Consider the following 12,616-nt stretch of genomic DNA (forward strand, 5'->3'; position numbering starts at 1 on the left):
CCCAAAGGTCTTTTTCCCCTCAGGCCTCCCAATTAACACTCTATATGCATTTCTGGTTTCGCCCATACGTGCTACATGCCCTGCCCATCTCAAACGTCTGGATTTAATGTTCCTAATTATGTCAGGTGAAGAATACAATGCGTGCAGTTCTGTGTTGTGTAACTTTCTCCATTCTCCTGTAACTTCATTCCTCTTAGCCCCAAATATTTTCCTAAGCACCTTATTCTCAAACACCCTTGACCTCTGTTCCTCTCTCAAAGTGAGAATCCAAATTTCACAACCATAAAGAACAACCGGTAATATAACTGTTTTATAAATTCTAACTTTCAGATTTTTTTTACAACAGACTGGATGATAAAAGCTTCTCAACCGAATAATAACAGGCATTTCCCATATTTATTCTACGTTTAATTTCCTCCCGAGTATCATTTATATATGTTACAAAACATATATTATTGAATATATATACAGATCAGGAAAAATTCCATAGAAAAAACTAAGAATAAGCGATGAGATGGATGTCCAAGAAGATATGAAATGGTCGAATGAATACTTCACTTAACACTAGCAAGATGTGAATCAGGTTTGTAGGCATTTCTGAAAGCAGTTGGCGACATCCAACTCTGCTAGATGAAATCATTACCTTTGTATTCTTGTTCTTTCTTCGGCTTCTTAATTTCTCTTAAATTCAATTTTTCAATTAACGAAATTTTATGCTAGAAGTAGATTTCTGCACCTGAGCTTGATGTAAAAATTGTAGCCGAACTGAAACTACACACAAGCGAAACTTTCCTCTGACGTGCAGTAGAGAATATTACAATACACGTTGTTCATGGAGGTGGTAAATTTCCTATTGTCTAAATCTATCAAAAGCATTATTTAAATTTTGCAACAACATACAAAAAAAAAGGAAGAAAGAATGTTATCAATAAATCTATCCAGTTATCTTTCATCGAATGTATGTTTTTAATCTGTATATACCACGCTACTAATGGCCGGAATAACATGGATCAAATAGGAGAGGAAGTGAAGGCTTTGTGGCCCGTATGAATTCACTTCCTTTCTTATTGTCTCCTGTAAAAAAACTTCCTCATACACATGGAGGATGTGAACACAGATTGGAAGTTAAGCATGCTATGCATGTAATTTCCATTTTGCTCATTTTTACTGATGTTGTATTATGTTTCGACTGATGACAGCATATGTTCTAAGTAACAACGAAATTTCATCACCAGTTACACCATTTGAATCAATAATATTTTGTCGCTCAAATGAGCAGTTTTATATGATAAAGAAAAATGTCATTAACCGTGTAATACACGCTCACCTCACTGCTTTGGGGATTAGTACAGGGACATCATTTTATTTTTACTTGCATTTTTATTGTACCTGCATTTCTGAATGTACTTCACTCCCACCCCTTCACTAATGTCCTTGCTCCCGTCAGACACACAAACTTACGGCCGCTGTTGCATTCGAAGTCTTCAAGCAGTGAAGTAAACACTGCAGTGTATAGTGTGTTTCATAAATATGATTGCGTTTCCTATAGAAGAAAGAATCTATATTAATAATATCGTACTAAAAATTATATTGAAGAAACGATAAATTCAATTTCAGAGAGTATACTTCAAAATGTTTTTAATAATATGCGTACTGAATTGAAGCCTGCATTGTAATGAACGGCAACCATTCTCAGCAACTTGTTTAAAAATTCAGATTAGCTTTTTTTGAATTGAGGTGGCTAGAAGCAAAGGAATGCTAGTGACATTTGTAATAACATGAGTTAAGTGCATCCAGTGTAAGCAAAAGTATCTAAAATTTTAGTGGCAAAGGGATATTTTAATCGCATCACACATTAAAATTTAAATAAAAAATTTCACCAATTTTACGAAAGCTTAAATATTTAAACCCCATTTTCTCAAAGGTAACTTAAGTGCACTTACAGCCCTTTACTTATGACCCCCTCAATTTAAATGCACTCTCTATATTGTATGATAACATCAATAATTATTATGCTAAATAAAGTAGACATTACGTAACGAACATAGCCGCCTGAAAAGTTGAGTTTTTGAAAAAAAAAATGTTACTACTCTACTGTATTTTGATAAATTCCGTAAAAGTGATGATCAAACTGAAAATCATAATATCGTATTTCCCTACAACATAAATGGATACACTACTTTTCTCTCCTCCTATACCTAGTAAAATGATTTGTTTACATATTGCACTAGTAACATCAAACTCCGGTAATGGAAGGGGGAAACAGTGTTTCCGAATATAGCCAGGTTAATGTTAAAAATGTTTGTAAAAATAAAGTGATGTCCCTGTAGAAAGGCCTCTAACGAGCAAGGAAATATAAATGCGACAGAAAGACCAAGAAGATTAAGCAATATACAGGGTGATTCACAAATTTCTTCCGAGGTTTATTCAGGTGATTCCTGAGGCTATTTGGAACAAAAAATGTAAATAAAATAATGTAATCACATTCATAATTACGGAGTTATAACACACTAGTGGCTTGTACAGCAAATGCTACAAACTAAGTTCATTAGACGTTCAAATAAACATTTTTCAGATTTATTTTCAATAAGAATACCAGACATTTTGAAAGTTATTTGCTTCCGTAATAATGAAATATACTCCCTCTGAACGGTTTTTTATGCCAAATACTCTTTCTTGAACCTATCCACCTTCAGTTTTTGAGTTTCAACGCGAAAACGCAAGTAACAATGTCAAGACGATCAGTGCATTTTCATGTGGGAGTAAAGCAATAGCTATTTCAGGTCATTGTGGATTGTAGGTGAAAGTTAAAAAAATGTCAGGTTTGCTATGCTTTCGAACAATAGACATAGCATCTTGGTATAGCTGCTGCATGTAGAGCTTGAAATGTAGAGGATAAAGTCATTTTATCCTGCTAAGAGATCTTGCTGAAATGTTCGGGAGACTACATAATTTTGTAGGCTTCTTATTTTATCAATAAGTAATACATTTTGGTCTTTCCTTAGAAACTGTAATTTTTGCCCTCTCTCGAAAAATACTGAAGAGAATGACGCAAAAAATATCTATACCACACCGCCATTAAGTATATGAAAAAGACCCAACCCCACTTGATTAATAAATATAAAAATATTTGATTTCTAATAACAATATTATTATCTTACGTAAGTTTTGTAGTTGTAGCCGCCACTTAATTATAGAAATGAAGATCTAATTTAAGATATTCTCTATATCTACTTACATAACCTCAAAACGTTTCACTTTCATATCATCAACATAGCATTAATATGTATAATTTAATGAAAAATAGTCACATTATGGCATTAAGTATAATAATATTTAATTTCTAATGGTAGTAATGTCATCAAACCACCTCATGTTTTGTAGATTTTAATATTCAATACACAGCTGTACTCAGAAAATTACACACACAGAATCAGACCTGTAAATCATTTTTAGTAAGTCTTGAAGTTTTTAATAACCAATTGAATTTGAGCTCTAAATATGTCAGCAATTTGCAGGTCATGGGCTTCGTGTAATAGTCTATTGTTTATTGTAGTGTGTGTTTTGTTTTGTACTGAAATGCAATTAGTTCTCAAAACTGACGAATGATAGATTTTGGAAAATAGGAAAATTATGTAGGAAAAAATACGCTTCACTGAAAATCCTTAGATGCCAAGCTTCAAAATGACGGGTCATTCATTAAAATTCGTTCAGCCGTTTTCCCGTAATTTCCATTACCATTTCGAATTATATATAGGTATATTTTTTTTTCGAAACGCGCCATAGTGAATGGAGCGCTAGGCAAGTTTGTTGCCATAACTACGTGCACCCTTAGATTACTGCATCTAGGGATGGCTGAAAGACATCGTGTATCAGGTTAAGGTACAAACACGCGAAGAGTTGCTTCAACGCATTCTGGATGCCGCGGCGACAACAAGGAACAATAATGTGTGAAGCTGGGAAATGCTACAAGCGTGGTTCACAACCGTGCGGATCATTGCCTTGAGATTCAGGGAGGCATTTTCGAAAATGTGATTTGAATCCACTCTAAATGAAAGAGACTGATACATAAACTATCATTTGTTTGTATTTTAATCATATTTTGTAATTTTTGTTAGTAAAATCCTGAAATATAAGTTTTTTTCTGCCGTTTTCAAATTACCGTAATTCCATAATTATGAATCTGATCCATTAATTTATTTACATTTTTGTTACAAAAAATCTTAGGAATCACCTCCATAAACCGGGGGAGAACTTCGTTAATCACCCTGTATATATGAGTAGTTGTACAACAAATGTGCTGGCAAGAAATGAAACACCTTATGAGGTTGAAGACTGCGAGGTAGCAGCCTTACACATCAATATTACTCATATGTAACATTATAACGTGGGAAAATTCTCATACTGAAATATTAAAGAGGACGGAATATCTGAAAATGGAAAAAAATTAAATAATACATGTAGGTGGTTCAGAAGGAAAATTCTTGAATATGAAGAAAATAGTAATATGCGTTACAAGAGCGGTATGTTGAAGTTTTCATGTTCGAGGAAAAGTTTGAAAAAGCGAAACGTAGTTGAGCTTTTTAATTTCTGAGAATTGAAAGAAAACATACCGCTCGTGTATCGTACGTTATTTTGTGCGAAGATCGTTTATTACATACCTGAAAGAGGAATTTCTAATTAGTTGCAATGAAATCTCCCTCTTGGTTTCTGTTCAATGACGGCAAATTTGCAAAACAAAAATATCTTTCTTCAACATTGTTGCTTTAAAATGTTTTCTGTGTTTACTATACTCCAGCAGGCCGTGATATACGTCTGTCTTTTTTTTTTCCCAGCCTATAAATCTTGTTGATTTTTTCACGGCTTCCTTAATGTTACTTGCATCACGAATGCAGTAACTTTAGTGGAGTTGTAGAGTTTACTTAATTTTTGCAAACATTTAAAAACAATAATTAACAGTGCAATTTAGGTGAAATTGCAGTGGTAAGTTTCCAATTTATAATTATTACTATATTGAACGTCTCTAAAAATAATGTGTTAAAAGCCTAAAGCAGTAAAATCAATATGTCACTTAAGCGGTAAGAAGAGGGAAATTGTTATGTGTGTTAGGTTGGGAATACTGAATGTGGAATTTAAGACTTTCCGCTGATTGGTTTTGTGCGGAAACCAAGCAAATACGCACGATCTCGCACAAAAGATTATTACATACGACCATACATACAATACATACAATATTCATATTTAATTAAATATTTTTATTTGCTATTAATTTGCGGATCCTCGTGGTCATCCTTAATTAAGGCCGGACGATTTATTTCTGTCTCTCTCTCTCTCTCTCTCTCTCTCTCTCTCTCTCTCTCTCTCAAAGAAATTAATTGTTTTAAGTATTCATTTGTTTGGTTTGTGTACCACGCATCTTTCGATTAGGAAATTAAGATAGGAAACTAAATTGGATACACTAATGTAAGTGGTCTTTAGGCAGGCATAATTGTAATTATTTTAATCTGTTTACCAGAGATGGAGTTTAGCAATTTGGAAGAATTTAATTTTGAGGATGAGTCGGTCAATAATATTAATTTCACAAGTGAAAAGGTTGATAATTGATATGAAAGAAATAAATTACACACCATTTATACTAATTAATATATATTATTACTTTGACTTTTTGTGTCGGAAGTGTTATGGTGTCTGAAATTAATTATAACAATTGAGTACTTCATTTGTCCTCTAAACTAGTTATATTTTTATTTTGTCTTCAATTCTTGATGCCCTTTCAGAATCATACTCGGTAGTTATGCTTGGCACTGAGCTAAGATTTGCGAATACAAACTCGACCAAAGGTTTAAATAATCAGAATGAGATCTTCGTAAGAGAAAGGAAATGGGGACCTGTGTCGTAGATTTACGGCATGTAAAAATGAGAGGGCTCCAAGTAAAATATACCGTGCATTGTACACTTGGTCAAAATAAAACTGGCCGCCTCTTGAGCAGTTAAAATTTTCTAAGTCCCTTCGGGTGAGAGCGCAGTTCACAACCGTAAACCTCCGTGCGCCGCTTCAGTGAATTCCGTAATACAAGGCGCTGGTTTGGGCTACCTCCACCGCATGCTCCGAATTTTTTGTTCTGCCCTTTCTTTTATTTTTTACAAAATTGGTGAAAATTTGTGGTTATAATTCCAGGAAATCAGGATATATTTTGTCATCAGAATTATGGTTTTCCTTCTGTTTACAGTTACTACGTTTAGGCCCTGATGATCACGGATTTAGGTTAGTATAATAATATTTCCCCAGGATAACAGAGAGGGTTTGGAATTGAACGGGTTACATCAGCTTCTGGTCTATGCGGATGACGTGAATATGTTAGGAGAAAATACACAAACGATTAGGGAAAACAAGGGAATTTTACTGGAAGTAAATCTCGAAAATACAAAGTATATGATTATGTCTCGTGACAAGTTTTTTATTGGGTTATTTTACGACGCTGTATCAACATCTAGGTTATTTAGCGTCTGAATGATATGAAGATGATAATGCCGGTGAAATGAGTCCGGGGTTCAGCACCGAAAGTTACCCAGCATTTGCTCGTATTGGGTTTAGGGAAAACCCCGGAAAAAACCTCAACCAGGTAACTTGCCCCGACCGGGATTCGAACCCGGGCCACCTGGTTTCGCAGCCAGACGCGCTGACCGTTACTCCACAGATGTGGACTCGTGACGAGAATATTGTACGAAATGGAGATATAAAAACTGGAAATTTATCTTTTGAAAAGGTGGAGAAGTTCAAATATCTGGGAGCAACAGTAACAAATATAAATGATACTCGGGAGGAAATTAATCAGAGAATAAATATGGGAAATGCCTGTTATTATTCGGTTGAGAAGCTTTTATCATCCAGTCTGCTGTCAAAAAATCTGAAAATTAGAATTTATAAAACAGTTATATTACCGGTTGTTCTTTATGGTTGTGAAACTTGGACTCTCACTTTGAGAGAGAAACATAGGTTAAGGGTGTTTGAGAATAAGGTGCTTAGGAAAATATTTGGGGCTAAGAGGGATGAAGTTACAGGAGAATGGAGAAAGTTACACAACACAGAACTGCACGCATTGTCTTCTTCACCTGACATAATTAGGAACATTAAATCCAGACGTTTGAGATGGGCAGGACATGTAGCACGTATGGGCGAATCCAGAAATGCATATAGAGTGTTAGTTGGGAGGCCGGAGGGGAAAAGACCTTTAGGGAGGCCGAGATGTAGGTGGGAAGATAATATTAAAATGGATTTGAGGGAGGTGGGATATGATGATGGAGAATGGATTAATCTTGCACAGGATAGGGACCAATGGTGGGCTTATGTGAGGGCGGCAATGAACCACCGGGTTCCTTAAAAGCCAGTAAGTAAGTAATAATATTTCCTGTAGCACAACTTGTAAACTAATTATTGCCAATTATTCAACCATCAATATATTTACATCCTTAGGCAAGAGAGTGTAAAACAGTAGGGATTAATAAAATAATTAACACAGTATTTTAATATGAAAGCCTCTAATTGTCGTCTTTAGTGTTACTTTCATCTAGCGTCAAAAGCTTCTATTAACACAAAAAAATAATGAAGGGAAATGTATTCTAAAGATTAAAAAAAGACGAAATCCTGTTATATTTTCACCGACGTATTTAAAAGGCAAAAAAAAAAAAAAAGTTTAATATCTTCACGAAGATTTGAACTCGCAACCTCACGAACCTATAGCTGTAGCTATAGCTATAACTTTTTTTTTTTTTTTTTTTGTAAAATCAAAGAGAATTTCTCGTATCTTGTTGCTGAGTTAAAATTGGCTACATGCTGCTAATTTTAAATAAAACTACTACTCACGTATCGGAATCACTTTGCGCTGTATTTTACAGAATGTTTACTTTAACCCTAATTACCCATTTTTACTTATACCACTTTTGCTCCCAACGGCTCATATACAGAATGAACCTACGTAAGTAATGTCATTAATTTCAGGGGGTTATTCTTTGAGATATTTCAAGCAAAAAAAGTTCAATACAATTTTACTCGTTTTTGCTTCCTTTTCGAGTTAAAAATTGTTTTATGTTAAACGTTTCATAGCGTGTTTTGGGAAAGCTAGTCAATTTAAGAGAGCAGTGTATAATGATGATAAATATTGAAAAATTTTAGTTTTGTCCTTTAAATATCCAGAAATTTGATCCGAACAAATGTAACTTTTAGTTCTGCAGAGGAATTCTACAATGTATTTTCATTTTGGAATTATTTATGTTTTCTTAAATTACAGTTTAAGAAAATACCGGTATTTGTAAATTACAAAAAGTAGTACCAGTCTGAACATGCTAAAGAAACCCAGTCACCGATGTAGTTCTGCTGATATTGCTTCTGTCTGCTGATCCGGGACTGTGTTAATAATAATAATAATTATTTATTTATTTATTTAATCTGGCACAGCTAAGGCCAAGTAGGCCTTCTCTTCCGCCCAGCCAGACTCTAATTCTAATTGAATACAATTGCTTACATAGTTATTACATTAATATTTAGATCATAAAACAACATGAAAGAAATAATGAAAGTTGGATAACTAATGCTAGTGTGACAATAATAAACACTGGTAAGAAATAGTTATAACAATAATGATGATGATGATAATAATAATTTATTTATTTATTTTATTTATTTATTTATTTAATGTGCTGTACAACAGCCAGTGGCCAATTACAGTTCAGCACAAATATAACAAAAAACATAAAGCAAAAATAATTATTACACATAAATATAATTACAATTACAATAATGACGATGAATGGATAACTAAGAATACTATGAGACAATGTTAATTGAGTATAATGCCTAAAATAATACATAAATGATAAATCGTTGCCAAGAGCAAACTAAGTCTATACATTGAAGGGATCGAATTCGCAGCCATGCATGTTGGCATTTTTAATGCATCTGGAGACTGGTGAAAGAAATTTCGAATTTCTAATATAGAAAAGTTTGTGGGCTCTCATATCTTTTGTTGGAATACGTAAGGTAATATTGTTTAAGAAAGAGTCACAGGATACATCACCTTTGAGGACTTTACAAAAGAACAGATAATCTAGCTCATGGCGTCTAGCATATAGATTTTGACAATTAAAATATTCACATTTTCTCTCATAACTATACCCGGAATTAATGGGCAGAAATCTGAATGAACATAAGGATATAAATTTTCTTTGTATATTTTCTAATTTAGCCGAGTCCGTAGTTGTAATCGAGTTCCAAACTGCAGATGCATATTCGAGTTTCGATCGCACCAATGTATAGTATAGCATTAAAAGAGAATCGGGCGTGGAAAAAGAATAAGTTATTGACCGTATTATTCCTAGCATTCTGATTGCGTGATTGTAAATGTAATCAACGTGACTATGAAAATACAATTTACTGTCAAAGAATATTCCCAAATCTTTTACGCAATCTAATAATAATAATAATAATAATAATAATAATAATAATAATAATAATAATAATAATAATAATAATAGTAATAATAATAATAATAATAATAATGAGATAATTTAGATATTTATCTGTGATATATATATATATATATATATATATATATATATATATATATATATATATATATATAACCATTAAACATTGAGAAACCTGAAACAGCTATTATTGTTGACAAGAATTGTTAGAAAAATATCTCGTTAGCCTATTCTTAAATTGGTTTGATGTCTGACAGTCCCTGACATTACTCGGTAGGGAATTCCAAAGCCGAGGAACAGCCACAGTGAAAGAAGATGAATATGAGGATGTTCGGTGGGAGGGAATGGATAATATTGAGGAGTGTTGTGATCGTGTGTCTAGGTTATGATGGGTGGATAAATTTTGAAAACGAGACGCAAGATAGACAGGAGTGGAGAAATGCAATATGTGAAAGAGAAGGGAAAGACAGTGGATTTTTCTACGATCTTCTAGACGGAGTCAGGACAACATTTCGAGGGATGGTGTTACGTGATCAGCCCGGCGAATATTGCAGACGAAACGGACGCACATATTATGAACACGTTGTAGTCTCTGCGCCGAAGTAACGCTTAGGTCAGTAAGCAGAATATCACAGTAATCGAAGTGGGGCATCACGAGTGTTTGCACTAACATTTTTTTCATGGAAAAGGGTAGAAAATTCTTCAATCGTCTAAACGAGTGGATTAATGAGAATACCTTTTTGCAGGTTTCTGCAACTTGAATGTTCCAATTTAAACTTTTATCCATATAAATACCTAGATTCTTTACTGATTCGCTGAACGGAATTTCGGTGCCGTGTATTTTAATCGGGGACAAATTTGGTATAGTAATAGTGCTTAACAAACGTGAATGGCTCACAATGATTGACTGTGATTTTTCTGGATTTAGTTTGTCGGATTTTCCGTGTCCATGTCCAGATTGAGTCCAGATCGTCATTAATTTTAGTTATTGCATCATTTATTTCGTCAGTGTGGAATTTTATGTATATTTGAAGGTCGTCTGCATAGAGATGGTGTCGGCAGTACTTTAGAGATTCGGGCATGGGTTCGATTCCCGCTTGGGCTTATTACCTGGTTAGGTTTTTCCCGAGGTTTTCCTCAAGTGTAACGTGAATGTCAGGTAATCCATAGCAAATCTTCAGCCTCAAGTCGCTAAATACCATCGCTAGCACCAATCCCATCTACGTTAAATCAGCAACTTATATGCAACGAAGTAAAGAGTAGGTGAAGGAGCTGAATTGTCAGCAGAGTCGTAAATCGTAATGAGAAAAATATAATACGTAATCCCAGGCTTCGGGACTTTGGATCCGATACAATAAGTTGACTGTGCATGTACTGTAGGTTGTTGACTCGTTGCAGGTAGTGAAAGGTAGAGATGTGTTGAGGTAACAACGTTGCTATTTAGAGTAGAGTACGGTAGTATGGGGAAACACACATATGTACATTCTGAAAGTAAATATACATTACACAATGACAATGTCAAAAGAATGTGAAAAGCATTTATTCTCCTGCCTTTTATAAGCATTTTTGTTTAATTATACACAGTGTTAATGGTGGAAATAAGCATGTAGAAATTTTAATTTCTTCATTTATCCTATTGGTCGTCTTTAGGAAGTGCAGTTACAGTACCGAATCGCAATGTACTACAAGATACATTTTCAGTTTCTCAAACGTAAATCTTTTTCGGTTATCTACCAAACACAGTTACTGTGAAACGCTGCGCTCTACGTCACATGACGTGATAGGAGCAAAACGAAAAAACCTAACATCATTGCAGTCGCTAAGAGACAGCCCTTTATTCTCGGGTGAGTCTATGTCCACTAATTTGCTGTTTATATTACACAATGTTCCATATCCGTTATTTTTACATAAAATTGATTTCCACTTCTGTTTTACACGTTCAGTAACCGGTGTACTTGACGTCTCATTAATTCTCTGCATCATTTTTTAAATTAATTTGAGGGCTTCCGGCATCTCTTGCTCTGACTTTTCTAACCGTGTAATAGTTTCAGACACGGTTTGAAAATAAGTTTGTATGAAAACCAAATTATTCATCAGAACCTTCAAATCCGGAGCGTTTTTCTTTGCGTATTTGTTGGCATTCATTCTACAGTACCCCTACCCACTGTACGCTTTACCACTATACTCAGTACGCCGTTATGCGGATTTCCCACTGAACTGCTCTATCGGGTCCGAAGTCTCGAAGCCTGGAATCCCCATGATGTTCCTTTGTATCATGTTAAGCGAGAGAACTGTCCACTACAGTTCACCATGTGGCTGTTTTCGCAATGATTGTACTGCAGCGTGTTACTGTATTAGTGGAGCATGTTACTAGCTTGTTGTAATGTCATGTTAGCCAAGATAATGCTCGGTGCCGACATGCAATACGACCGACGCTTTTGGGAGTTATTTTAATAATTTAAACGCTATTTAAAAACGAGCACGCATAGATCTAGACAAGATGGTAATGAGTTCTGGAACAGTTTGGGCTCTATTAATCACCCTAAAGACCCTTTATACTGTAGAGTCCCCTCGTCGATGGATATGGGATCAAACCCGGCCTACAGCAAGGATTTTAAAGTGCAATAAATCCGCAACATGGTTTCCTGCGTGAAGGAAGTAAAGCTCTGGGTCCCTAAACCGCTCTACCACCCTTCCTTCAATCGTATATCGATAAACGAGAGAAAATTGTGATTTATTCGAGACGTCAGTTGTCTCGTCAGCTAATATGGCAAAAAAAATCAGATTTCTGTAATTGCTGTTTAATTTCCTTATTAAGTGCAGTGGCAACAGATGCAATTAAATCATTTTGAATACGATTTGATACACCTTTGAATACTGTAGATGCCTCCAAGTGATTTTTTAGAAGAGGGTCGTACTGGACGGTGTAGAGCAGAGGTCTGCATCGGACGATTTCGCTCCAGCGCCAAGTAGTTCATAGCATAATCCGATAGGTAGCGAACATCCATGATGGGTAAAATTGTCACGAGCGATAAATCCTCGAACGGTATAAGCCGAGCGTTAGACATTCGTTCTTGTTACAGTGATGAACTGTGTAGTAACATCATAGATGTTTATCATTTCAAAACTTTGC

At 34.8% G+C, this 12,616-nt stretch overlaps 1 protein-coding gene across 5 annotated transcripts in view; it reads right to left on the reverse strand.

The window, feature by feature from the left end:
* The window catches only part of Fa2h (Fatty acid 2-hydroxylase), a 139,802-nt gene that overhangs the window by 50,399 nt on the left and 76,787 nt on the right, over positions 1-12,616 (reverse strand). Inside the window, exon 1 of one of the 5 annotated variants that reach the window (XM_069819965.1) lies at positions 644-753. The exons of the other annotated variants lie outside the window; for them this stretch is intronic. The gene's annotated coding sequence lies outside the window, so the exon portion shown is untranslated. Of the gene's footprint in view, positions 1-643; positions 754-12,616 lie in introns of those variants that run through there. 5 annotated transcript variants of the gene reach the window in all.

The sequence above is a fragment of the Periplaneta americana genome, chromosome 3 (assembly GCF_040183065.1).
Source record: "Periplaneta americana isolate PAMFEO1 chromosome 3, P.americana_PAMFEO1_priV1, whole genome shotgun sequence".
Taxonomy (NCBI): domain Eukaryota; kingdom Metazoa; phylum Arthropoda; class Insecta; order Blattodea; family Blattidae; genus Periplaneta; species Periplaneta americana.